Below are 15,496 nucleotides of genomic sequence, written 5' to 3'. Positions count from 1 at the left end.
GATATATACTAACATATTTTGAATCATCTGCCAATGTATACTATACCATTGCTACGTAAACACAGCATCTTTTAAGGTCTTGAAAAATATTCAGATAGGTTTTTGTCTATAGATAGTAGAAATCTGTGTATACCAACTTGAAGCTATCTCTTTCTGTATAGCTAATGCTTTTATAGTTAATTGTTCTTTAATAGATCATAATGATTTCCCTGAGTCACAATATATTTATTAAAATAGATATTTCAGCATGCATTCTAATTAAGAAAATGCATGTTATGTGTTAGGCAGACACACAGGCTCCATATAGTAGAGAAAATAACGTCTAGATACCTCTAAAATGATACACCTGCTCTTCAAGTGTTTCAGATTTGTATCCTTGAAATCTGCCCTTTAGTAGACTATTGTTAACTAAAAAAGGAAAGTTATTTTTCATATTCTATAAAACAGGTTAAATTATGCTTGGTCTTTGTACTTTGTTTCAAAACTGTGTTTTTAATTTGCTGTGTAGAATTCAGAATTTTTTTTTTTTTTTTTTTTTTTTTTTGGGAGGTGGTATCTTACAGAGTGGAGGAAAAGATGAGAGGAAGTCTTTTTCCATAGGTACATATTTGGTCTTAGGCAAAATTTTGAAATAGGGAAAAGTATGTTTTTGACAGTGACATCCTACCACTTAGCACCCTTCTCAATCCAGTCAACCTGAAGGCACCAAGTTATCAAAATTTAGTTCTTGGTCTTTGATTGCTGTAGTCCATTCCAGTCTAAACCACTCCTTTAAACTTTTCTAGTTCCAAAGTCATCTGTATTTTCTTACCAATCAAAAGTCCCAGCCAATAATTATTTGAGTACCTGTTCTGATTTTGGCAATGGGCTAGAAACTGTATAGAAATAAATGTGAACCCTACATCATGTTCTCAGAGAGAATGCAATCTGATATTGTTAATGGCATACATGACTAACTCATTTTACTGGAAAAGATAGAATATGCAAAAAAGAGGCAAAAACCAGATGAAATGAAAGTTCAGAGAAAAAGACCAATTGCAGGAACCAGGAAAGGTTTTTCTGGAAGATGTGGACCTTGAGGATTGGTTAGCATCTTTAGAAGCAGAGATGGGTTGGAAGATGGACATATGTTACAAGTGAAAGTAGGAACACCACATATGGCTGCCCAAGAGTTGGATTTTGTAAAATCGTGAGGGCACCATTCAAATAGAGTATGATATAAATGGTGGCATGAGTGAAAGTCAGGAGACAGGAAATGTACAGGGTTAAGATCTGAGAATCGTTAAGTAGGATAGCCTGGACCATGTTGTGATGGAACTTGAATGAAAGAGTGAAGTTGTTTTGCCCTGTTCTTTAGGTTGTTGTGCTAAAAGTCCTTTCAGACCTCTCAAACTTTGAGTTTCTTTGATTTTCTGTAATTCAGTTGGTAAGAGAGAGCTGAGGAAGATTTTTGAATAATGGAGTGGCTTGAAATTTCAGAAGATGAATGATTAGTTGGGTGAAATAAATTGAAAAGTTATTAGACTTTAGATGTGTTTAAAGTGGTTCAGCTTCTTTAAGGCCATCAAAGTACAGTTGGAGTACACATCAAACCGGTGCTCTTGGGGAGGTCACAAGAACAGACCTTTTTGGATTGGTCCTGAGCGCAGGTCCTCTCTGTTGAATTGCCCAGTGGATAGCCTGTTGATCACAGCTGTTTGTTTATGGGGTTTCACTCCCTTCTTGAGCTCCAGCTCCATGAATCAAGAGCCCCAAAAGGAGGCTTGTTAACAGGCTGCTGGAGTAGGGTAGAGGCAAAGTAGTGGGGCTCAAATTACAGAGGTGAAAAGGAAATTTATTCATTCATTCATCAAACCTTTATCGAGTACGACTCAGGGTAAGCAATGGCTTTGTGTGCTTTGTGTATATTCACTATCTGGTACTGTTTTATTGCTTTGACCCTTTCTCCCCCCAGATTCTCTAAAAAGTTTTAGATTTCTTCATAACAGCTGAGACTCTTTAGGGGTAACAGTAAGACTACTGGTAGTGCTAGAAGGCGACAGCCCGGGGAAAGCAGCAGCTGGTTTTATTTTTGGTTTTCGTCAGGTGTTTGTAAGTTGAGAACTGCCTGTATTCAAACAACATGATTTGGTAGTGTATACTGAACTCCCATAGAAATAATGGATGTAGTACAATCACAAGGATAAAAATGAACAATCTCTAACATCATATGCTAGATAGTAAACTTTTTAAGCACTTGGGCATGGATTAATAGCTTAAAGAGTATGGATATGCTACGGACCATTCACAGTTTCATTTCATGTAAGATGTAGGTCTTGCTTTGGTTACAGAGATCTGGCCATTGGTGAACTCTCCTGTGGAATAGTCATTGTTTTATGGTAGGTACTGGTTGATGCATTTGGGAGATTTAATTTTGGAGCTGACTAGATTATTGTAATTTATTTGTTCTTGTCAAGTTTTTAATTTATCACACAAGCAATATTATATCACCAATAAAGAAAAGATGCATAACTATCTCATAGGCTTTTATAATGTATCAACTTGATTTTTAGAATTTTTCCTTGTATATTCTTTGATCTTTGCCCACATTCATACACTTGAAATAGTTATAATCATGATATTGATACAATCCTTACTTTCAAAATCATTTTTATAAACACTTTGATTTTGCATATTACCATATTCTAATTTTAGTGGCTGCATATTTTTGATCTAATTTAATGGTCACAATTTTCTAAAAATCCCCTTATTGCTGAATATTCATTATTTTTTTCTTTTGGGGTTGTTTTTCAAAGGGAATGAATTTTTTTTATCATACATGGTCCTCATTTTCAAATTGCTTTCCATTTTTATCATGATTGTGCCAAAGTAAAAATTTTGACTGCGTTGTTGTTTTGGTTTGCATTTTAATCATAATTAAAGAGGTATCTTTATTCATTGCATTTCTTTGTCTGGATTTACTTGGCATATCTTTTCTAATTTATTTCTTAGTTATTTTTTGAAAAGTAAGTTTCTTTGAGCTTTTTATATATTTTAAATATTGATTCTTGTTACCTTATAGCTACTTGGTTCTACTATTTCTCAATGTGATTTAATTCTCGTTTTGTTATTTTATACATTTAAACGATATTAGCTTTATCTAATCTAGATTATCTGTTTCTGGTTAGGTTTTCATGAATGCCTTCAAAGTTATTTAAAAATTACAGTGATAAAGATAGTGTAGTTCTCTGATTATTATTATTGTTAATTTTTTTTTGAGACAGAGTCTCACTCTGTCACCTAGGCTGGAGTGCAGTGGTGCCATCTCAGCTTACTGCAACCTCCGCCTCCCGGGTTAAAGCAATTCTCCTGCCTCAGCCTCCCAAGTAGCTGGGATTACAGGCATGTGCCACCACGCCCAGCTAATTTTTGTGTTTTTAGTTGAGATGGGGTTTTGCCACATTGGCCAGGTTGGTCTCGAACTCCTGACTTCCAGTGATCTGCCCCCCTCGGCCTCCCAAAGGGCTAGGATTATAGGCGTGAGCCACCGCGCCCGGACTGATTATCAGTTTTTATGTTGCTTCTTGGTCTACTGTCAAGTGGCTTGGATTCTTATGGACTTGTGTATTCTAAAACCATGACCATGGTTGGGGGAATTAACAGTTTGAACCATTAATAGTTAAAGGATCTATTATGTCATAAAATTTTTTCAGATTAAATGTAGATTTATAGATTGATAGGTTAGTCAGTAAATGAAAACCATATTCAGGAATTTCTGAGTACAGTGAATCTGGCTAGTAAATTAAGAATTGTATTTAACCTCAGGTTTTAAAAACAAAAATACTTATATTTATTAAACACTTGCAAAACACTTCATGTTTGGAAATTATTTTTTTCCATGAGCTTTTGAGCATTTATAACACTACTTTCCAGTGTCTTGCTTTTAAAATATAAGTAATAGTGCATTTTTAAATGTGAGCTCAACTCACTGGTCGTTTGCAGAAATCATTTTAGCGGGCCCCTGTATTGATTACCTAAATCATGCCTTGTTGGTTTTCTTTTTCTGAGGCTCAGATCTTACTGTGTAAACAGGATGCACTTTTGGAATTTATAGTGCATTTCAAGATTTTCTTTATATTGGTTTAATTGATCTTATAATTATTTTAAAATAACCTAAGTTATCTGGTAAATAGTTTATTGGTAGATAGTTGAGCAGTATCTTTCTTAACTCTAATTTAGAGATGGGAATTCAGTATGTCTTCCAATATTTCATACAATGGAGGAAGAATTTAAAAAGTGAATGAAAGGTTGTTTTCCCTTAGTTTAAAAAGATAAACTGTAATATCCAAAATATTATAAAGTAAGTGGGCAACCAAAATTATCAAGATAGTTAAGAAAATATAATTAAGTCGGTTTTAACAAATCTTAAAAGGAGAGAAGTCATACTTGTTAGGACAAGCTTATGCTAATGACATATCAGCCTGTGTTATACCAGGTCAATAGATATGAAAACCACAGTTTACCCAGGGTTACTTAACTGATAATAATAGTGTGAGGATAACAAATTGAACTGATACAAGTAGAAAGACTAAGAATGATCTTCGGGATAAATGAAAAAAATGGATAATAAACTGATCTTGCCGAGTAATATAGGTTATGGTGTAATGCTTTAAAATATCAGTATTAATAGAAATATTCTCATGTGTTCTTTTGTTCTTTTGAAGGGTAGAAAGGGCTGTTTATCTTTTTTTGGTCATGTCATCAGTTTCATTGGGTTGCCTTATTTTCATTCAGAAAGAGTATGGACTAATATCCATATTGAATTATGATTTAGACTTGAGTGTACTAGTAGAAAATTTATCAGTTGTGTATGTACAATAGTGTTTGGAATGAAATGTCACATTCACCTCTGATACTGCACATACTGCGTTTTCTCATAGGCTTAATTTTGCCTTTTCAAGTTTGATGTCCTGTTGTTCAACATGAACAACAGCTTTACAAGGAAATATGTAATTTACATTCTTAAAGGAAAGTATATGTGACACTGTAACCTTTTTACTCTAGCATTGTTTTCAAAATGTTAATTACTAAGTTTTCCAGAAATGATTTTTAAAGATAAATGCATAAAAGAGATGGGTAAATAATATTTTGGGATGATAAGTGTAACAAGTGGGGAACAAAAGTAGAATGCGTGTCCTCAAATTCATCTTTGTAATTTCCCACTTTTTCATTTGGAGGTACTTGTCAAATACGAGTTGAAATTCAGACAGGCTGAGTTGGGTTTTTAAGTCTAAAAATGACTAGAAATTTGGGTTTAATATTGCTATAAAGTTTTGTGTTCAGTCTGAAGTAAGTGAGCTTGCTGCATCTCAGTCACTTCCTGCCCCGTCTATATTCCTCAGTGCATAGCTGTGTTCCATCTCCGTGTATATATTGCTAAATGATCTGTCACTGTTAGGACACTTCCGGTGGAAAAGGTTTTCAGAGATTTATTTAAAGTATCAAATTGCTACTAAGATGGAATTTTTTTTTTACTTTGTTTTGTGCAATCATTTACTTTGTTTTGGTGCAATCATTAGCAATAAAGCAAGAATGAAATGGATGAGAGAAATGAGTATTGTAGACTCTAAGAAGACATCCTTGTTGATAACACTTTAAAAAGGAGTCCAAGAGAGCACCACCATAGTGGTGATTTCACTTTTTTGTTTTGTTTTGTTAACCTTGATATCAGAATCAGTGTGTGAATTAATGGGAACCACCTGAGTCATTTTTTTTCTGCAGTTTTTGTACTGGTATATATGCATATATGGTACTGGTACATTAATTTATGGGGTCAAGCAGGGATGCATAATGCATTAAGGTGATAACATAGTTATAACATTAATATTTTGTGGATTCTTCAATACATAGCAATTAAAACAAAATGATTGTACTCCAAGTACAGAAATCAGGGAATAGTTTCAGTAGAATTTCAACTTAAGAGATATTTACTTACATATTGAGAGTCCATCAAAGTGAAGTCTGAGTCCAGGACACTGTATAAGTGAAGTACTATGTTTATTTCAGAGTTTCTTAAATTTATGCTTACTAACTGGCTTACTAACTTACTAAGGGGAAATGGTGGTTTAAAGTGTACATTCAATCAACAGCAAGGGCTGAACTATTGAAAATGTTGTGTTCTGTGTCCAGAAAACATTTTATTTTCACATAATTGTTTAAGTGTCTCCAATGAACATTTACAATATTTATGGGGGTATAGTGCTTGTGGTTCAGTTAGCTCAGTCTTAAGTTCTGTGCCTGGGTACTGGTGTGTTGTTTAGCAGTAATTCTGAAATTAATTATAATAAAGGAGAAAACACCAGAGAAAAATATCTGTTTACTGCTCCTAGTTTTACAACAAGGGAACACTGTTAGGAGTTCCAAAGTAGCGTTGGTAGTTCAGTGTTGAGATATTTTGTCTCCTCACCCCCCTGTCTCCAACATCCTGTTTCATCACAAATGTTTATCATTTTACTCATTGGTTCTCCACCCGTCTTGTGGGCTGCTGTGGTTGCTGTCACCCAGCCAAGAGGCTGGGGAATGCCTGTCCACAAGCAGTAAGGGGCATCTGGCTAGGGTGCTCAGAAGGTCTTGAGCATTGTAGTATTAGCATTGTGAGGCCATTGAGATAGGGAGAGAACAAGCCTATTTAAATAGCTGCCAGAACGATCAATACAAGCACCGTTGTTGCTAGTCATAGTGGAAATATACGCACTGTCTTTAGCAAGAAAAAACTGAAGTGTACACCATTTGAAGATGTCATACTGAGGTGTTCTGAAAGCATCAAAAGAGAAGAAGAAAAATTCCTATCTAAACAATATTACTATCTTAAAAAGGCTGTTCTATTTGAGTGGTTGATTAACTGTTTTAAAGAATGGTTTGGTTTGCCTGAGAAGTTTATTTGGTATTAATTAGCTACTCACTTTAAAAATATTTAATATGACACAAGATACAATATGATAGTACCATGGCACAGTCTGCTTGTTTCAGATGGAATTGACATTTTGGAAGAGTATGGGCCAGGAATTTTGTAGTCTGGGCTTCCGGGTTTGGGGGCAGAATACCACCAGGCAAGGTTCCCGTCTCATCACATTATGTTAGGAATTGTGTCACATCAGCATGACTTATCACTGGTGATATTAACCTTGATCACTTGGTTACGGTAGACTCTGCCAGGTTTTTCCATTGTGAAGTTACTGCTTTTTCTCTCTCTGTATTCTATTCTTTGGAAGTCAGCCCACACCTAAGGGGAGAAGAATTAAGCTTTATCTTTGAAGGGAAGAAATATCTACATATTTTATTGATTGATTGATTGATTGACTTTGGTGTGGACTTATGGATATTTATTTTATTATTTGGGTTATCATCTAGTGCCATCACTATTTTATTCCTCATAAACTATTTTCTAATTCTTAAGATTTCATTTTGCAGAGCACTCTAGCACTAATATTGTGTGTAGCTTAGTGCAACATCTTATCCACCTGTTTTGCCTCTCCCTCCTCCGCATGTTTGCACTCTCATTTTTCAAACCGATAGATTCAGTTTTGCTGTTCTGGTTAAGACGAAGGTCATTTTCGTGGTCAAATTGTAATGCATGCACTGTGGGAGGAGAAGTCATAATACAAAACTTCTTGTCAGCAGATTGGCGAATTTACCTGAGACATTGAGGCTCAAGATTATGAGAATGTGTGACTAGGACCAAAAGCATATTTCCAGGTAGGAAATCAAAATTGTTTTACTTAACTCCTTTGCATTTGATTTTGCAGAAGTCAAATCACTGATTTCTTAGGAGATACAAAATCTGAAAAGGAGGGGCAGCATAGACATTGAGGTTGTGCTAGGAAATTACTTTGTTTTTCTTTCATTAGATTATTTTATTTGATTTCTAAACAATAGGGTAATAGGTAAGCTTTGAAACGAGACCTGAGAGGAACTTGCAGACGCATATCTATGTTTGCAAAAGTGTTCTAGATATGATTTTGATTCTTGAAACCTACTTGAAAAATAATAATCAGAATATAAATAATCTTTAGGTTTATCATATCAGAGAAAATACTTACTGGTTATGTGACGTTTTATGTGTTTCACAGCATATTTATTAGCTATGAATTGATTTGTACTTTGCATTTCTCATAAACTCCCCTAGATGTGATAAGGTCACAGATTTTCTCTGTTAGAAAGGGCAGGAGTGGGGAAAACTCACACATCATGTATGCACTCAAGTTTTGACAAACTGATTTACAAAGACAAGAATCAGTTTGCTAGCAGCTTCTATGAGGTAATTTTATAAGCAGTAAGTAAAAAAATATAAGTAGAGTTCACGCAAAACATGAAGATGAGCAACCGAAAATCTGAAATGAAAGTGGAGTTAATATTATGCAGTAATTCTTACCTCTGCCGCTGGAAGTATAAAAGCACTGTGATCCTTCCATCTAAACTACAGAGGTTTCAGCTCCATGGCAACACGAAGAACCTATTCTGTCAGAGGGTGTGTATACACAACTACATTCAAAGCACAGGGCTGGGAGTGAGTTTGGGGGGAAAAACCCCAACCCTTCAAGACTTGCCCACGCATTTTTATGTGTGTATTATAATAAGGTCTTTGTGCAAGGAGGCCTGATAGAAGTTCACATCAGCTGCACTCTGGTCTTTTACATGATCCAGCCACCATCACCCACCTCCCTTCTCTCTCCAGAAAGGAAGCCAGAAGAGGCAATTAAAGAATGAGACTGTAAGAAAAATGCTCTTCTCCCTCTCTCTTCTTGGAATGTCAACATAGTTATTGCTTTTCTGTGTGTCTCAGGGGGGCACTTGGCTGCTTCTTTCCACAGTCTTATTCCAGGGAGAGCTGTTTAATTGTAGCCTTCATGTAGAGTAGGGGCTGGCAAGAGCCGTAGTCAACTTTCTTCTCTGTGCAAGGAGTACTTTCGATAGGTCATCTGATGTCCTGCCTTGTACTTAAATACCGTGTGGCCCAGGGTGGTGAGGTGGCGTGGAGTGATTGGTGAAGTGGGTATTCCTGCCTACAGTTTCTCAGTCCCTCACTCAACTCTCAGACGTCAAGTTTCTTCTCTCACTGTGCGTTGCAGCCATACTCATCTTTGTCAATTTCACCAGTCCGTTGTTTAGTTTCTTCATTCAATAGTGACAGCATCACCACTTGACTATTGATATGCCCACGTTCCTGTCCTGCATCTTAGAAATGAGAGCACAATCTGAAAAAATGTTTATTTTTGCTCTGTTCCACTTTAGCCAATCCAGGAGATACATGGAATATTCTGCTCTATCCTGGTTAGCACTGAGAATCATCTCTATTAAGGTTTAGACCATTTTTATTTCACCAAAAACTTGAGGTTGAGTATCAGTGATTCTCTCCACTAGGTTCAGAGATTAGGGATCCAGGAAATAGGCTATTCAATACAGATCTTCACCCTTTTCCTTTCACCCCTGTACTTAACCCCTGCCCAGGATCAGAGATGGCTGCGGTGGTGGTAGGAGAAGAATATTGATGAGAGGCCTGGGAGAGGAGGATGCTATGTTCCTGCAGACACTTACACAACAGCTAAATGTTGTTTTCAGCCTTACACTTTGAGCTGCACTCTCGTAGAGTTTACAAAGATAAATGATCCATTCTTGCCTCATTGTTTCTGCCTGGATCATTCTCTTGGGATTTGCTTTTAAAAATAAATTATTTGCAACTAAGATTATATGTACACATACAATTGGTTTCATTTACTAATTCACTTGTTCAAGTACTGTTGACTATTGCGTGGGGGCCTGAGCATGCAATAAAGAGCAGACATGTGTCCGCAAGGAGCTAATGGTCTAGAAGTGAAGGCTGCAGTCTGTAAAAACTGCAATACATTGCTGCAGTCTGTAAAAACTGCAATACATTATGAAAGGGCTGTAAGAGAAGGATGCACAAAGCTTAGCTGTGACATGAAAGCAATGCAGCAGCTTTACTTGAGAGGCTTGACAGAGGACTAAGTGCTTGAGCTGCCTCTTGCAGGATGGGTGGGAATTTGCCTGGTAGACAGCATGGGAAAGGGCATTCCAGGAAGATAAAGCCTTAGCAAAAAAGGATCCAGAGACATGGAAACAGAGAGATGCATTTGTGAGCAGTAAATCTTCACATGGCAGGATTACAAAGTGGGAGGAGGAGTAGAGTCACAAAGGAAGGATCTGGAGAGCTTGGCCACGACCAGGTCAAGGAGGGTATGCCATGCTGCTATGTTTGAACTCTGTCCTGTAGGCAAGACGGGGGACATATTCGATTAGCATTTTACAAAGATCTCTCAGGCAGCATCACAAGAATGATACAGAGGAAGCCAAGCCTGGATTTGGGAGACATGGTGTGCAGACAATTACAGTAATATTCAAGCGAAAAAATAACGAAAGCCTGAATTAATGCTGCGATATTTAGAATAGTGAGCGCAGGATGGACTGTCAAGCTCAGCACACAGTACTTAGTGGCTGAGTCAGTGTGAAGGGTGAGGGAAACTGAAGGCAATTCCCAGGACGGCAGCTTGGGTGACAAGGTGGGTAGTGATGATATTGCTCAGGATAAGGAAGATGAGCAGGCCTTTGAGAAAAGTAGTGACCTACATTTCATTTTTTAATTTTAATTTTAATTAATTTATTTATTGAGATGGAGTTTCACTCTGTCGCCCAGGCTGGAGTGCAGTAGTGTGACCTCACTGCAACCTCCACCTCCCGAGTTCAAGCTATTCTTCTGCCTCAGCCTCCTGAATAGCTGGGACGACAGGCACGCACCACCACACCAGGCTAATTTTTGTATTTTTAGTAGAGACGGGGTTTGCCATGTTGGCCAGGCTGGTCTTGAACTCCTGACCTCAGGTAATTCACCCGCCTCGGCCTCCCAAAATGTTGGGATTACAGGTGTGAGCCACTGCACGTGGCCTTTGTGACCTACATTTTAGATTTATTGTATCTGTGGTCATGTGTGGTCTGTGGAAAGATCCTTGGCTTTGGGATAAGAAAGACCTGAGTTTCAATTTTACTTCTCCAGTTTATCACCCGTGCATTCTTAGGTAAACCTCTGGGATCCTTGATTTCCTGGTCTGTAAAGTGGGGGTAATAATTACTAACATGCAGGCTGTTTGTGATAGGTAAAGCTCCTGACTCAAAGCCAGTTCCAAATAAAGGGCAGGTTGTTATCATTGCAGTGTCTATAGGCAGCTATCAAGACCTGGAGCCCAGGGAAGAGGCTGAAAATGCAGACTTCAGCATCAAGAGCATAAAAGAGAAGAAAATCAGTGGGGCTGAGGTGCCATGCTCGTTCACTCATCCAGAATCATTTGTTGAGAGCAGGCGTATACTAAGCTCTGTATAGGAAGTAGGGAAGCTGAGATAGACAAGGATTAGTCCCTGGCCTCAGGATCTTAGCGTCTATACAGTGAGACAGAGAAGGAGGTCAAGAGTGTTTTGAATAAGAAGTGGCTCAAGGATGAATCAATATATCCAGATTTTAAAATTGTCTAATATAATATATATACAGAAAAGGATGTAGACAGTTTGATGGATTTTCACCATTTGAACATTATCGGCATTCTAAGAGCACATCTCTTGCCCTTTGCCAGTTATGTTAGAACCCAAGGGTAACTGCTGTCATAACTTTTAACACTGTATCTATTACTTTTGCCTGCTTTTGTCCTTTATGTATATGGAATCATATGCTCTGCTTCGTGTGTGTGTCTGACTTATTTCAATCCATGGTATGTCAGTGAGATTTGTTCATGTGTAACAATCATCCATTCTCATTACTGTATTGAATTCCATCCTATGAATGTGCTATATTCTCTTCATCCTACCATTGATGAATCTGGAGTAGTTTTGGCTTTGGCTCTTACAAATAGTGCTTCTGTGAATATTATGGTACATCTCTGCAGATGCAGCCCTAGGGGTGGAGTCACTACATCATGGGGCTTGCATGAATTCCACTTTAGTAGTTATTACTGCGTGCCTTTTTAAAGCAGGTATGCCAATCTGTGCCCCTTCTAACATGCATGAGGGTCCTAACTGTCCTCAACCTGCTGTAGTATTTTCATCTTTTGCATTTTGGCCATTCTGATGGCTATGTAGTGGTGTACCCTTGTAGTTTTAATTTTTATTTCTCTGGTGGTTAACAAAGTTGAGCCCCTTTTCCTATGTTTTTTTGGCTGTTGGATATTCTCTTTTTATAAAGTGGCTGCTGAACTATGTTTTCCACCTTTCTATTGGGCTTTCTCTATTTTCAGCATCAATCTTGAAACAATGAGAATTATTATTGAGGGCCTATCTGGAACTATGTTTGTGGAGGTAGAGAAGAGAACAATATAGTCATACTCTGTACCTCAAGAAAGCTTGGCTGTGTGTAGGAGGAGTGAGATGATAGAATAAGAGGTAAGACCCAGAAAGCATTTCTGCATCAGTGTGAACCTGTTTATATGTGCTGACCAAGTAGAGCCATTGGAGAGGGAAATGTAGATGATATAGAGGAAAGATGATAATTGAGCAGAATCCTGGAGCAGCTAGAGTGCTTTGAGTGCCAGAAAGGACTGATTGGGGCAGAAGGAGGTATGCTACTAAGTTTATGGGTAGAAACTGTGCATTAAATATAATTTCCTTTGAAAAATTCATTATTTTATTGTTTTTTCTTTTTTGTGAAGTGAAAGGCAAATTTATTTATCTGGAAAAACTGGATCATATTGACAAAAATGGGAACACTTGGAATTGTCTCTGGAGGAAATGGCAGAGCATACTGAGCAGAGCATCCTGGAATGAGAGGCCAACATTCAGAGGGCTCCACAGAAGTAGCCCAGCCTGTGAAATTGGTGCTTTTTCTCAGCCCCTCTAGATTACACAGGGACAGAAAAACCAGTGAACCAAATTGAGTGTTTTTTAGGATGGGTGTGAAGGACAAGGTATCAGATGAATTGGGATGCTGGCAAGACAAAGGGCGAAGTGGTTCACAGTGGGATTCAGAGACAATAGTGAAAGAAACCCAGAGCAGGAGGAGGAGGAAGATGGTGAACTGCTGGAATTGAGGAACTGGGTGTCTCCATAAGGTTGAAGAACAAACACTAAGTGTGAAGGTTAGGAAGGTAGGTGATGTGACACGATTGACTATATTAGCCTCTCTTAGAGAACCACATATAGTAATTTGAACTTCGTGTCAGGTTTTATGGACAATAATCAAACATTTCAGCAAGTGACATCTCAAAAAAGGTCACATTCTAAGTTTTAGCTTATGTCTTGCATTGTTAGTAATTAAATAATTTCTATTAAATGAAAACTTCCGATGAAGTTTTATTTGAACGTTTTTCTCTAACATCGGCCATTATTTGGTTCAATAAGGTAGTTTTTAATAATGAAGGTTAATTGAGGGATCCAAATGGTCAGGTTTTATATGAAAATGAAACACCAAAAATAAAAATCTATTGCTTTGGTAAACTCAAATGAAACAGGTTGGGTGCATTTCTTAAGCCATTCATTATCTTTGGAGGCCTGGTTTGATCCACTCTCTATTCTCTAGTTGTGTTTCCTGGCAGCTACACATTGAAATAAATAATAAAGTGTGTTAAAATCTTTGGTTTAAATTTAGCACATAAAATGCCCCATATTGTGTGACACTCTCAGCTGAAGTCTAGAGAGTGAAGTTTATGTTTTTATAAAACTAGCACATACACACTGCTAAATGAAAAAGGCTTCAGTGGAAGAACCACTTACAGGAATCAGCAGACTGAAAATCTTATGATTTATCCCAGTATGTAGAGAATTCACCTTGGCAACTTGCCGAAAAAATGTAGATTTGGAGCCCCAGCCCTGGAGATAATGATGTGGATTGTCTATAGACTCAACTTTGAGGAACCTACTCTTAAGCATCTAGTTTTGGAAGATTGCTATGCACACCATCCTACATCATTTGACCAGGAAACAAACAAATAACAAGAAGGGGAAACTACAAAAGAAAAAAAGATGGGAAAATAAGATGAAAGCAAGAAAAGAGACAAAAATTTAAGTCCTGAAAAAAACATTTCTACCAGATTTTTATTGTTTAAAAAAACCCAAAATTTCAGTGGATGCTAGATAGAATCACAACTGTAAGATTCCAAACAGAAAACAATGTGAAGTGTACAAGACTGCACAGAAAACATGTCAAGATACTGTTCAAGAAGAGGTAAACTGGCTATAAATTTAAACTTCAAGTGTTAAAATTAAAATGTAGCTCTAAGTTTTATTTTCCCAAAAACTTTTAAAATTGTAATGTGATGGATGTGCTACTTGTGATATTTTTGGTCATGGAGCAGGACTGTTATAAACAATTAAATTGGATTACTTAATTTTTCTCCTGAATACCAATTCGTGCCAGTGAATTATCAAGGCGACTTTCAATCTCCAAGATGATTTTCTACTGATCCCAGGGTTGTTGTGAAGATGAATTAAGGTCTGAGGACAGTGTCTGGCATATTATCAGTGGGGTCAGTGTAGTGGAGTGGTTCTGAACACATGCTGTGGATGCTGGAGACTCTGCGTTCAAATGACTGCTCTACCACTAACTAGCTCTATACCCTTGGCCAAGGTAACTTGATTTAGTTTCCTTATCTGTAAAATAAAAAAAAAAATTAGTGCCTACCCATAGAATTGTTTTCCAGAAATAAAGTAGTAAATGTAAAGCACTTGGAGCACTGCAAGACACACTGGACACTCAATAAATGTGACCTTGAAACATAACTTCTGTTGTCAAGTTCACTGTTAAAAGTACCTTAAAGTTTTTAAAAATTATTATGTAAAATAGAGACATAATTTTATAAATTTACAGTTGTCTTGAGCTTTATTCAGTTTAATTTATGGATCATCTACTTTTAAGTGCCATAAGGTACTCCAGGCTATAAAATGATGAGTAAGAGATGGCCCCTGTGCTCTTGAACAGTCAAGCTTTGGGAAGTTAATCTGTTGACTTGGTTTTCTTGAGTAGGTATTATGCTATGTTATGAAATAATGTTAAAATTAATTAAAACTATATTTTACAACACAAGTAAAAGATAGTACCTGAAAGACAGAAGGAGAGGCTAATAATATGTCATCCCTTGATATATTATAGATTGTAGCAGATCACACTAGAAAGATGCTGATATTTTTCCTGAGCTGGACTTAATAACAATGGATGGAACACAGACATGACATCATAAAGCCCAGCTATTAAAATGGCAACTCTACTATTTATTGATTATATAACTATAAGCAATAGACTTAACTTGTGCCTCAGTTTCAGCATCTGAGAAACAGGCACATAGTTATCTTGCTCAGTTAGGATGACTAAGTGAGCGAATGTTTGTGAAGATGCTTTATGAACTGTAAGATTTTATGCATTTGTGTGGCTTTATCATGATTATGTAATACAGGGCTTGTGGATTTCTGAAGAGCCATGGCTCAGAAATGAACCCTTAGAATAATATATTTTAAATAGAGTTACAGA

General features: G+C 37.1%; 1 protein-coding gene across 10 annotated transcripts in view; it reads left to right on the top strand.

The window, feature by feature from the left end:
- Nucleotides 1–15,496, top strand: part of HIVEP2 (HIVEP zinc finger 2) — a 195,894-nt gene that overhangs the window by 37,547 nt on the left and 142,851 nt on the right. The window contains exon 2 of one of the 10 annotated variants that reach the window (XM_063622816.1): nt 7,660–7,734. The exons of the other annotated variants lie outside the window; for them this stretch is intronic. The gene's annotated coding sequence lies outside the window, so the exon portion shown is untranslated. The remainder of the gene's footprint in view (nt 1–7,659; nt 7,735–15,496) is intronic. 10 annotated transcript variants of the gene reach the window in all.

The sequence above is a fragment of the Symphalangus syndactylus genome, chromosome 2 (genome assembly GCF_028878055.3).
Source record: "Symphalangus syndactylus isolate Jambi chromosome 2, NHGRI_mSymSyn1-v2.1_pri, whole genome shotgun sequence".
Classification (NCBI taxonomy): Eukaryota; Metazoa; Chordata; class Mammalia; order Primates; family Hylobatidae; genus Symphalangus; species Symphalangus syndactylus.
The sequence above is the reverse complement of the archived record's forward strand: the minus strand, read 5'-3'. Positions and strand labels throughout refer to the sequence as shown.